This window comes from Manis pentadactyla, chromosome Y (genome assembly GCF_030020395.1).
Source record: "Manis pentadactyla isolate mManPen7 chromosome Y, mManPen7.hap1, whole genome shotgun sequence".
Taxonomy (NCBI): Eukaryota; Metazoa; Chordata; class Mammalia; order Pholidota; family Manidae; genus Manis; species Manis pentadactyla.
The window spans coordinates 5852221-5865104 of NC_080039.1; the positions used below are offsets into that span (position 1 = coordinate 5852221).

General features: G+C 35.5%; 1 pseudogene; it reads left to right on the plus strand.

Annotated features, from left to right (window-relative positions):
- LOC130682195 (putative bifunctional UDP-N-acetylglucosamine transferase and deubiquitinase ALG13) overlaps positions 1 to 12884 on the plus strand; it is a 105928-nt pseudogene that overhangs the window by 65534 nt on the left and 27510 nt on the right.

Genomic DNA, 12884 nt, shown 5'->3' on the forward strand with positions numbered 1-12884 from the left:
TGTATTTTCATTCTAACAATGTAATTTTCAGAGCAGTTTTTAATTTTGACAAAGTCCAATCAATTTTTTATTACATTGTATTGAAGAAATCTGCCTAACTCAAGGTCCACAAGATTTTCTCCTATGCTTGTGTTTAAAAGTTTCAAAGTTCTACAGTTAGTTCTTTGATCCATGTGGAGTTAATTATTGTACAGGACATGAAGTGCAGGTTGAAGATCATTTTTTTTTCTTTTGCATATTGATGTCAATTATTCTAGCACATTTGATGAAACTACTATCATCTCTTATTGAACTGCTCTTGCACCTTTGTTAAAAATAAATTGACAGTATTTATGTGGGTCTCTTTGTGCTTTCTCTGTTTTAGTCTCTTTTTGCCTGCTTGTCTTTTTCTTCTCTTTGTTCCCTTCTCTCCTATTAGACTCTCTCTCCCTCTCCCAGTTTTCCCTGTTATCTTCCTCATGGTGAACTATGTTGATTAGTATTGATTGAAATTTTATATATACAGCTATAAATATGCAGAATTGTATTTTTCTCTTATTGGTACATTGGTAAAAAAAAAATGTCAGAAATGATTAACTTTTTATTATAACCCTTAGTTTTTCTCAGGGAATTTGTGGCCTTAAAGAAAGATGGTGGTCCCTCTTCCCAAACCGTGTTTCAGAACTTTTGCAAAAAGAGTCATTTCCCCAGTGTTACAGTTCCTTTAAAAAAGAAATTAGTTACGGTAATATCAAATTGGTATGCTGAAGGGAGTCAAGAATTCACTCTTTTTTTCTAAAATGCCTATAGTTCATCCCTTAATTATAAGGTTGATTACTGACAGTTCTCCCCTAGGCGGCAGTCATGATTACTACCGGATCCACAGATACAAGAAAAAGTTTTCAAAAAGCAGCTTAATTTTGTAACTTCTCCAAAGCCAGCTTTGATCTATGTTTTTTAACACTTAAACAAATAAAGGAATTAGAATTTTGTATTTAAATAAAAACGAGAGACTTGACAATGAAATCAAGTAATACAAGTGACCAGTCCTGGCTTTGAACCCTAAAAAGCACAGTCATATTTTATTTTGGTTTTCTCAGAATCTAGTTTTTCCAAAAAGTGCCCTGATACATTGAAACATGTCTCTTACCTAGTTTCTTAGAATGTTTGTGGGCAACATGTTTCTTTCATGCTGCTTCAGTTGAAGTTTCCATTGTTTCCATTTGTTTGGAAACACCCTCTTTTGTATTTACTCTTTTTGTTAATGCTATACAATAGTTTGGAAATACTAGTTCAGAATTCTATCAGCGTTTCCTAGCATAATTAAGGAATTTAGTTTCTGTGATGCTAGCAGATGGTTATTATTAACTGTGAGAATGAAATGAGATTACATAAACCCCATACCTGAAATCTCCAGCTGCTTGCTTTTGGCACTTTGCCTGAACTGTGATTTCTGCCCCTTCAGGTTAAGAGAGCCTTTCCCCCAACCACAGTCAGTTTATCTGTTTTTTAAGATGTTCTTAATATTAAATCTTACTAGTTCATTAGTTTCGGATTTTTTTTTCTCATCTCCATGAAACTATGGATAGAGCAGGGAACTTGGCAGAGACTGTTGTGGAAAATTTGGGCAGAGATATTAAAGCAATGTAATGTGGGCCAGGCTGCGTCATAACACACCTGAGCCTTATTGCAGACCTTTCTGCCTCCTGCAGCAGTTGCCTCGAGTTAAGAAGCAAACTCGGCTTCTTTTTGGTCCACGCTCAGCTGTTTATGCATATTTCTCAACCTTGGGCTGATTGGATTAATGTTGCCCTTCCCCTAAAAGGTAGCTCTGCAAGTACCTTCCCCCTCCCACATCTTCTCAAGTCTAACTCTCTATACCTAGGAGCTTTGGCTCTTCCTCTTCTTTTCACAGGGTCGGGACTTGTCCTGGGCAAGCCAGCCCTTTGCTTCTCCTGCTCCTGAGAAATGCCAAGATTCTACAGCGCTGACTCCCAGCTGCCTTCTCATACCTAGACTTTGGGCTGCTTTCCAGATACCTGCATAAGCAAGCCCTTGTCACTGCTACCCATTCCTACCTGCACCCTTTTTCCTCTTTGCCACCCTGTTCCTTTGTCCTTCCCTCCCACCTCCACCCTCTCGTGCACAATGTATAAAAGATGGGAAAAGTACTACGGCCAGAAGTCTCTGACAGAGGCATCAATGGATGAATATTTAGGCAGCTTAGGGCTGTTTCGGAAGCTGACTGCCAAGGATGCCTCTTGCCTCTTTCGGGCTATTTCGGAGCAGGTAAAAGGAAAACAAATGTGTCTTCCCTATACTGAGTTTTCAGAGTTTGAGACATGGCATGGTACTGTAGCTAGAAGACCTGTAGCCCACCAGAACAAAACTCCCTTATCCCTTCCCTAGTAAAAACATCAGGTCTATAAGCCAATTATTACCTTGCTGTGTGCCTTTACTCGTTAGTCCAAATCTATTGCTTACTTTTGCTATCTTAACTTTTCTAAGTGCCACTTTGGAATGTAATGAAGAATGGGGTTAAACAATATTTTGAAGTGTATCTTGATCCTTTTCAGCAACGTTCCACTTCTTCGAAATTTTATGCCTAAGGAAAAATTTATAGGCTGTTCCCCGACAGAGTAGAAAAGCAGGGGGGGGGGCATTGACAGAATCATCTCCCCTCATTCTCACTAAAGGAATCACAGATTTTAGTGAGGACTTAATTTCCTAATTTCCTACATATGTTCTGATTAAGGGATAATGAAGTGTCCAGTTCACAGTCTTAATTTAGAAGCTTCTGTGTCAAATTATTGCTGACAGTGAGCTGGTCTTTCTCTTTTTTTAGTTGTTTTGCAGCCAGGTCCATCATTTGGAAATCAGGAAGGCTTGTGTTTCATATATGAGAGAAAATCCACAACCTTTTGAGTCTGTAAGTAGAATACATACCCAAGGGAGAGTTGTGGATAGAGTATATAGCAGGTGGGAAATGAATTTTGAGCTTCTATGTATGAAAATTGTATCATTCTCTCAGTAGCAAATATTTAATTTCCAGCTGGCTTCCTTCCCCCTGGCTAGCCATGCTTCTGGACCTCCTTCTGTAATTAGACTGTTTTGTACTCCAGTTAAAAATTGAGAAGAAACAGTTAATCTGTATACTTCCAACTACTTCTCCCCCACACACCAAAAATTCCCCAAAAGTTAACATTTTGACTGCTGTTTTTTATTATCCATACCACTGTTTTCTTGCACAATTAATCATAGTTCACAGAGGTTTGGCTATGTAAGTGTATATTTAAAAATATGTACAAATACAAACCTCCTGTGCAGTAATTCTGTGCACAATGCCCTTCGGCCAGCCAACTTAATCTTATAAAACTTAATTGTAAGGAAACTAAATTAGGAAACCTATTATCATGTGACGAATTGGTAATTGAAGCACTGTCACTAATGATTGACTTTTAAAACAACTTAGAAGACCTCTTTGTGTATGTTGAAGCGTTTGAATTCTTGGAACAAAATAAGGTTTTATCAAGGTGTTTTTTGAATTGTGTCTTTTGTGTGGTTGTTGGGTGTTGTGTTTTTTTTTTTTTTTACTGTGTTTAGCTTTTCCAGTACTATTTGTTTTCTTCCGACTATATTTTGGGTATTTGCCTGCTGTTCGAGGTTTACTCTTAATTTTCTCAACAGGTTTTGGTGAATTTTAACACTTCATAAAGGCTTTTTTACTTTAAAGCTTATTACCTTGAAATTAATTACAATCTTCACCCCACCTGGGGAAGGATTATTCCTGAAATTACTTGAAGTGCAAGACGATGGTGTAAAGCAGTGTATCTCAAGTACTCTTGTGCCTACAAATCACCTGGGGATTTTGTTAAAATACAGATTCTGATTCAGTAGGTCTGAGCAGGGCCCATAATTTCTGCATAGTTAAACTCCCAAGTGATGTTTGCTGTTGTTTGTGCATGGCATTTTGAGTAACAGAGATGTGTGTAAAATTTTAAAACTATGAGGATGAATCTCCAAATAATTATGCCAAGTGCAAGAAGCCAGAACCACCCTCCCACCAAAGTACATATCATACAATTTCCTTTATATAAAACTCTAGAAAATGCAAACCAGTCTATTGTGACAGAAAGCAGATCAGTGATTGCTTGTGGGTCGGTGGGGCTAAAGAGGGGCACAAGGAAACTTGATATTCACTATCAAGATAATCATGGTGGTTTGACATGACATGACTGCGTACATATGTCAAAACTTAACTGCATGTAAATATTTGCAGTTCATATGTCAGTTGTACTTCAAAAAGTTGTTAAAAGGGTTTGAGGAAAAATTAAAATTTGATTTCACATCTTGTGATATATTTTCATGGAACTAGTCATATATAGTCCTTGAATTTTTATTTTTATTTAGGTACTTTACATACAGTAAAATTGGCCATTTTAAGTTGAGTGTTACTAGTTTTGGCAATAATATGCAGTCATATAACTGCCACTGTAATCAAGATACTGAACAATTCCATCACCCCAGAAAGTTGCCTTGTGCCCTGGGCTTTTTTGAAATAAATTTCCTTTAAGATTCCTCAGTTTAACTTGGTAAATGCATGTCTCCTGTCAAGTATGAAATTATTCTAATTATTTGGCTTGCTTGATTCATGAAAATTGTCAGGTTACTTAAATAGGAATTTCAAAACTAAAAGGCATACTATTGGATGAAATGCACAGGTAGGTGAATAAGCCAGGATCAGTTCCGAAGATAATTGTATAGTCATTCTTTTCTCCACTCAAAACTTTGTGTATGTGCAAATCTTCTTGAGATGCTGTGCAAAGTCGTAATTTAATACTGAGATTGTTGATTTGAACAAAAATCCACTGGGGGATAATATTGCAGAATACGATCAGATTTCGGTAATAAAATGTAATTGGTTAAGTCAAGATTTTTTTTATTTTTGAAGTACGTAGAGGGATCTTTTGAGAAATACCTGGAACAGTTGGGAGATCCCAAGGTAAGATCAAATATGGGGGTTTACACTTTTCAGAGTATTTGGAATAGTAACCTAAGTATTCATTCAGCTGTGTCACTTTAGCTAGACTCAACCTGTTTTCTTAAGTAGCTAGCTGATTTGAATCAAATAGTTCTTGCAAAAGTTTGGAGACTGGCTACAGACCTATTGTTTTGTGTCGAATAATGAGAATTCTGTGTTAAGAATTTTATCATCCATAGACTAGTAAAAGAGTACACACTGGGAACAGGACAAGCCTAAGCCTTTTCACTCTAATCGGGGAGGGGGAATGGTAATGAATGTTACTAGGAGGTTGTTACTTAGAACTCTTCTGATGTGTAGTTATCTTTTTTTGTGTGGGAGTAAGATCCACAAACACATTTATTTAAAAATAATTTATGTGATTAGTTCCATAGTTGTGGACTTAAAACACTTGTACTAAATACCCTGCTGACTTCATATTCGTACACTAATTCCATTTTTATTGTGCCTTTTAAATCTTCCATATTAATTGTCCTTGTTAATACCTAACTAAGGTTGTCTTTAGGTCTATTTTTTTCAGACTAAATTTATGTTAATGATTAACTATCACAATATCCTAAGCCTCAAAGCAAGTTATAGAAGTTCTTCGTCTAAAGTAGTGTGCTAAGTATCTAGAAAAACAATTGTTAAACTTGGAAAAACTACCTCCTAGCAGCAGAACATTTTTAAAACTTTATGCACTATTTATGTTTAGGAAAGTGCTGGCCAGCTGGAAATAAGGGCTCTTTCTCTAATTTATAAGTAAGTTGAACCTCCTTTTTTCAAAAAGAGAAAGTGTGTGTATGTGTGTGTAAGATTTTTATTAAAGTCCCCTTAGTATTGGGAAAATTTGAGATTTGATGTATCGATATATAGAATGAAGAGACCTAAGGAAAGTCAGTTGGTACAATTTTGGGGTGGAGAACCTCTAGCATTGTGTACATTTGAATGGAAGAATAAAGGACTTTAAGAACTGCTGGTATTATTCCTGTCGAAAATCAGAATATTTATCTTAGAATTTTTATGTGTTTAACTTTGTGCCTCTTTTGCTTGCATCCTCAATGGAACAGTATCACTTCTAAAATAAATTGGTTCTTAAGGACAAAAATATTAGATATTACAATGATGGTTTGTGGTTCTTCAAAGAATTACAATACGTAAGTGTACAGTGTATCTGGTATTAAAATTTCGTAGGGAAATTAAGAAAAGCCTAAAAAGGCTTTTTAGGGAGGTGATAATGGGAAATTTGAGAAACACTGCCCTACTGCTTTTGCAAGTTCTATTTTGGTCTTTAGAACTGTAAAAGCATTTTTGAAAGCTGTGCGATTTTGAAAAATAGCTACATAATGTAGGTTAGAGGTGTGGAAATCTTGTTCATTTGAGAAGTTTAATCTGTTTTGACTCCTTAAAAATTTTTAAGATGATGAGATGGCATAAACTTTGGTAGGGTTAGAACCCTCTTCTGGGGAGTTGTTCAAGTTAGTATTTTGCAATCTTCTCCTTTCTTAGTTAAGTCCAGCAATAAGTAGTATTGAAGAGGCATTGGGCAGGCTGATGTCAGTTGTTGGCTTTTAACTCACTGGCTCCCGGCTTGTAAATTGGCTTGCTTCTGTTTTTGTGTGACCCTCAGGCTAAGAATGCTTTAAAAATTTCTTTAAATGGTTAAGAAATCAGAAGACTATTTCATGGCATGTTAAAATTTCATGAAATTCAAATTTCAGTCTGCATAAAAATAGTTTTATTGGGACACAGTTATCTGCGTTTGTGCATTGTCTCTGTCTGCTTTCAGAGCTACAATGTCAAAGTTAAACCATATGGCATGCAAAAACTGAAATGTGTAGTGTCTGGTGTTTACCAAGAAAAAATTTGTCGACCCCTACCTTAAATAAATGGGAGCCCCGAAAACTCGAAAACCTACATACACTTGTTAATCTTCTTTGCTCTTTCTCCCATGTTAAGATACATATATTAAGCAATCCACTGGACTTGACCTACCTTAATTTAGCATTCTTTAGTCTTTTAAACATTTGGATTATTTTATATAAATGAAATATGCAGTTTAAAAGCACAAATACTTGTTCTTACAAGTTTCTCATTTATATACTAAGTTACCTGTTCTCGCCCACCATTGTTTTCTATTCATGTAGACGGGATTTCATTCTTTATCGCTATCCCAGAAAGCCTCCAATTTATGTCACAGATAACGGCTATGAAGACAAGGTAAGAAGATGAGTGAGTGTTTACTAAAATAAACTGAATGATACTGCTGGCTTACCAGGGCATAGGAAATCCTTTTTTTTTTTTACCTAATTAATGGAAAAAATAAGCATAGTCTAAATGAGAATTTTCTCTGCTACCAGCCTTTTCCTCTCCAGTCAGTCCTCCAACCTTAGTATACCATGCTTCCAGATAGTTTTCCTTTGTATCTCAAATGTCAATTCTCTTGAAACTTTCCCAGCTCCCCTGGAGTTATTTCCTCCCTTTGATTTCCTCTAACATGACCTGAAGTAATTATAATATTTATCACATTGTATTGTTTTCATTTCTACGTTCTCATTAGTCTGAAGAGTGTGCTACTACTGACCAGTAGGTTGCTTGGAAAATAGTAGGTTGTTTTGTTGGCTGAGAACTCTCAACAGGTAAACAAATTGCTCTTCAGCATACAATTTTTATTTCAAGAAGATTTTAAGAAAAGCCTTTTATCCAGATTATTTGATTAGTAAATATAGACTGCACAGTATTTGAGTTTTGTAAGTTGTTTCGTTCCATGGAGCAAAATTCAGGCAACATTTTTATTATGGTGAGAGAAGACTAGACACTGAGAGAACTGTTAAGATGTTTAAGTAACCTAGATAAAAGATGTGAACTACACAAATGGCATTAGGAATAGGGGAAGACCAAGTGGGCTGCAAGAGATAATTTGGAAAATAAGTATAAATTGGGGCGCATTGTTTTACTAATGGTACTTCCATCTGTTTTACTCAGCAAACATTAATCCAATGTAGTGTACCATACACTTTACTGGGCTTTGGGGATACCAAAGTAAATACAACAAAATCCTTGCCAGGGGTCTTAAGGGGTTATCAAGACAGACATGTAATAGTTAACTACAGCAAAGTAATATGTTTTATAAAGAAGTATGTACAAAGAGCATAGGAAAAAAAGCCCTTCACTCTGCTTGAGTTTAGAAAGTTTCATGGTGGTAGTGACATTTATGGGGAATACCAAAAAATGAATCCAACAAGTATGAAGGCAATCTATTTAGAGGAAACATATGCAAAGGAATGGAAGCAAGAGATCCTTTGGGACTCAAATAATTGGGTGGGGAGAGGTCAATGCTGAAAAGACAGGCTAGAGTTACATGAGGGGTGTTAGAGAAGAATTTGGCTTTTTATTGTACAGAATAGTCAATTGAAGTTTTCTTCTACTATTTTATTATTGAGCTTTTAAAACATACAGAAAACCTAAAAGTATTTTACAGTGAGCATCCATATACTCACCACCTAGTCTGCTGTCAGTATTTGGTTTCCTTGTTTATCATATATCTATCCCATCTCTGTTTACCAGTCCATCTTAATTTTTGGTGTCTGAAATGTACTTTGAAATACATCAGTACAGGTGCCCCTGAACAGTTTTTAAACAAAGGTGTGACATAGTCTGAATTGTTTGAAGAAGAGGAGTGTTATCTTTTTTTATTTTAGCAATTTTACACAGCATTGCCTGAGGAGATTTAGACATTTAGATCTTTATTAGGACGCTTTAGACCTGCAATTCATTTTTTCCCTGGACATTTTATTCTGAAAGTTTTCATATAGAGAAAAGTTTTGAAAGAGTTGAGTAGTGAATATCCATATACCCAGCCCTTAGTCCCTACAGTTACACAGCTCCATTTTCAAATGAGTCCTATACATCTTAGAGATATTACTGAACTAATTAAGGGGAAAGCATCATACATTGGGAGCCATGATACTACAAAAATGCAAGGTCTTTTGAGTATGCAGCCATGAGAATAGCATGTATAAATCTCATCCTTGAGCTGATGAGACTCTTATTAGCTTATAGAGAGAGAGCTAATACTTACCAGCATTTGTGTATTTACATGCAAAGGATTGTGTATATATGTCTAATTTGGGAGTGTTTAAGTGTGTTTGTTCATACTGAAACTTAAGAATGGAAAAGCCAGGTGGCAGCAGAGTATTTTTGTTAGGTGACACCTTGATTTGCCTTAAACTTGTACTGTATTTCATTTTAGGCTCTTAAGATTTGTGTTTGAATTGTTTGGGTTTTCAAAAATGACTATCACAGACAGTGAGCATTATCAGTGAGCCTTCCATAAAATATATTCTAGAGCAAATTCTCAAATAAATGCCTAATGGTCACCTTGGTTCCTTTCATCGTCTATATTGACTTAAGTCTGTATTTCACATAGTTATCCAGTATCAGAGAAAATGCTACTGGAAACTAGCCATCTTCACTCAGCCTATTCGTCTATCTAGAAAGAATAGAAATAAATTAATATATTAAAAACGAAATAAAACTTAAACCTGGGCATGTAGAGTAAGAAATCAAATACCCGTTCATGCTCTTAAATCTCATGCTTTAAACTAGTTTGGGTGGGTATCCCTCTGTATCGTTCTCTTTGCATTTATTTTCTAAATGTAGATGGGCTCAACTTAACATTCTGTTACTTGTTCTTTTCAAATATCTATCCTCATCAATAATGCAGATCTACTTCATTTTTTCACTACTTTATTGCCATTACATCCCACCCGCCTACCCCCAACAGACAGACCACCCACAAGTTTATATGAACGAATTATTTTATGTTGGGATACCACCAAGAACATGAAAGCCATCATGCCTAGTTTTGCCTCTTCTGTCAAAATTGAACTCATTGCTACTTGAATAGAGAAATTGTACAGTCATCTTTCTTCTTTCCTGCTTGTTCATCAGTTTTGGAACTGGCAACGTTTTTATTATGTTTTATTAGTTTATTATGTTTAGTTTTATTGTAACTACTCCTTAACAACTACCGTCAGTTATTAACCTTTCTTAGTTTGAGTTCCCAGTTCTAGTCCAAAATACAGAGGCTTCTCTGCTCAAATTTGCTTACTGTTCCTTGTGGATTAAAAAACTCCTCTTAAATGTAAATACCCCTGGGGGTGGGTAAAACTTAAAAAGTTAAACTTTTCTGTGAGTAACTTTAGCGTGACACTTGCCCTCAGTTCTCTGAATTGGATTATACTGTTGGGATTAAAGTTGTGATCTCAAACAAAAGGCTAGGGAAGAATAAAAAATCTAGAATCAGAGAATTTGATTATTGGGAGAAGTTTGCCCAGGGTAGTGTAAGAAGGTAGAAAAAAAGTAAAAAAGAAAAATAATAAAAGAGTAAAAAATTAAAAAGATTAATTTTCTGCCAAGGAACTTTGGTGGCAACATCTTCCCATAGAATCACCTTTGGTACTTCAGGTTGCTGATAACCAGAGATATCTTCAAATTAGGCTAAATCACTAAGGATTACATCTCTTACACAAGACACAGGGTTTTGAGCAAAAATTCAAAAAGGTTTTGGAGCAGTTTATAAACATATTTCCTCACATGGAACTAGGGAGCATTTTTACTGAAATAATTTGGTTAGGGAACATGGCCTTTGAATTGGTGTTTGGAAAAACTAGAAGACAAAGGAATCAACTAAGAAATTAACTCATTCTTTAGCCATCTCAGTGCCTTAATTCATTAAGGAAGTCTCTTTAGTAGTATTGATAGCTTGGTGTATTGCTATTTGATACAGTGGAAAACATATTTAATAAAACTGAAGTCCATTCCCAATCCCCCATACTGTGGGTTTGGGGTATTTGAGTATTTGACCTAATTTTTCCAGTCATTTTTAGAAGTTAAGCTAAGTCTTTTAACTTCTGGTAGGCTTTCTGTTTTATTTACCCAATTTGTAGAAGTTCCCATGTTTTGCAAATCTGTACATCAATACTTGTTTCTTGTATTTACAAGAATGTGATCGAGGCTTACAGTGAAGTCTGAGCAGGGGTTTTAATTTTAACCTCGGCATTTAAAAGTCACTGTCAGGAAAATCTCTGAGGTATAGCTTGCATTTATCTATATGTAAATTTCAAAAATCACTTTTCTTCAGCTTTATTGAGATACAATTGGCACATTATGCAAGATGAAATAAGAGACAAACACTGTATGATATCACTCATATGTATAATTTAGAAATCATTGTTTTTAAAAAGACATCAGTTTCTGATTAGCAACTTAATTTCAAGTAGTTATGGTTGTAAGATGTGTAACATTCACTTAATTGTTGTGTGTGTGGTTTTTTTCTTCAGATTCTACTCTGCTCTTCAAGTAATGGGCATTATGATTCAGTATACTCAAAACAGTTTCAGTCAAGTGCTGCTGTTTGCCAAGGTACTTGAAGACTTTATAAATGTTTTGGTGTGATTTCAGGTGATTTGTTGGCCATCTTTAAATTGAAGGACCCACCATGAATAGCTCTTTTAAAACCCTGTTGATACCTATTGAATTTGTATACTGGTTAATAGCTGTTTACATTGTTATAAAACCACCTTATTTTGATAATTTGCATTTTGGTCATTTCTTCCTTTAGCTGTATTGTATGAAATTCTCTATAAAGATGTGTTTGTTTTGGATGAAGAAGAGTTGAAGACTGCAGTTCAATTGTTTCGAAGTAGTTCCAAAAAGAACAGAAACAATGTGACTGGCAGTGAGGATGACCTTATTGACTACAGGAGTTCAACTCAGGATAGGTAATAAGGGGAAAGGGGAAGTCAATCACAAGATCGTTGATGTTCATGTTTCTATGCATCATCATTTGAAAGTGGAAGGGACCTGGAAGCTTATGCCTTAGACAACACATATGAATGTAGGTATATGTGTGTTTATAAGGATATACATTTTTTTTAATGGGGAAAGAGAAGTTTTACCAAAAAGATAGCCTGTACTGTGAGTTGCTCAGGCTTTGGGGTGTTCGGTGCAAGTTGGAATCTATTTTTTTTTTTTGCTAGAAGAGACTTTAGAACTATCAAATCCCATGATTCTCAAACTTCAGTTGTATACAAATTGTTTAGGGTGCTTGTTAGAAAGGCAGATTCTGGGGCCTACCTTCACAAAATTTGATGTCAGAGTGAAGTTAAGAATCTGCTTCTTTAACAAGTACATCCAAGTATTCAGATGTAGGTAAACTGTGGACCACATATTGACAAAAAACTGATTCAGAACCAGCCCCATCGTTCTTTAGAAGGTAACTGAGGTTCAGAGTGGTTACTTGACACACGTCCATCTAGTAAAGAATCTCTCAGGCTAACACAAGTTTTAGAAGCTTTTGAGTATCTGCTTTTGGTACCCCTAAGGATGTAGATTGTGGCAGCTATTAAACAGATTTAGTCAAAAACTTACATTTAAAATTGTAGTTTTCTATTCTTGATTCCTAGTTCTGTCTGGAAATTCAGATAGGTTTGGCTCCAGTAAGGTATCACATTGTCTTTTTGTCATACAGTTGTATTTCTAGGATGTTTAATGCTTGCGATTATTTTCTTTTTTTGGTAGAAGAGGGTTTTCTTGGGTGTTTTTTTTTTTAAAGCTTATATGGGAATGCAGGAGGTAGCTGCCATATATCAGGGTAAAAGTTTCTTTTCACTGATTTTGTCTTAAGGGCTTCAGGCTTACAGAAACTACAGTAGTAGGAAGTCAAGGTATATTAGTTATCTATTGCGTAGCAATATTACCACAAACTCAGCAGCTTAGAATAACACACTTATCTCTCAATTTATGTGGGTTAGGAGTCTGGGTATAGCTTATCTGGGTTTTCTGCTTAGGGTCTCACTCTAGTATGCAATGAGGATGTTAG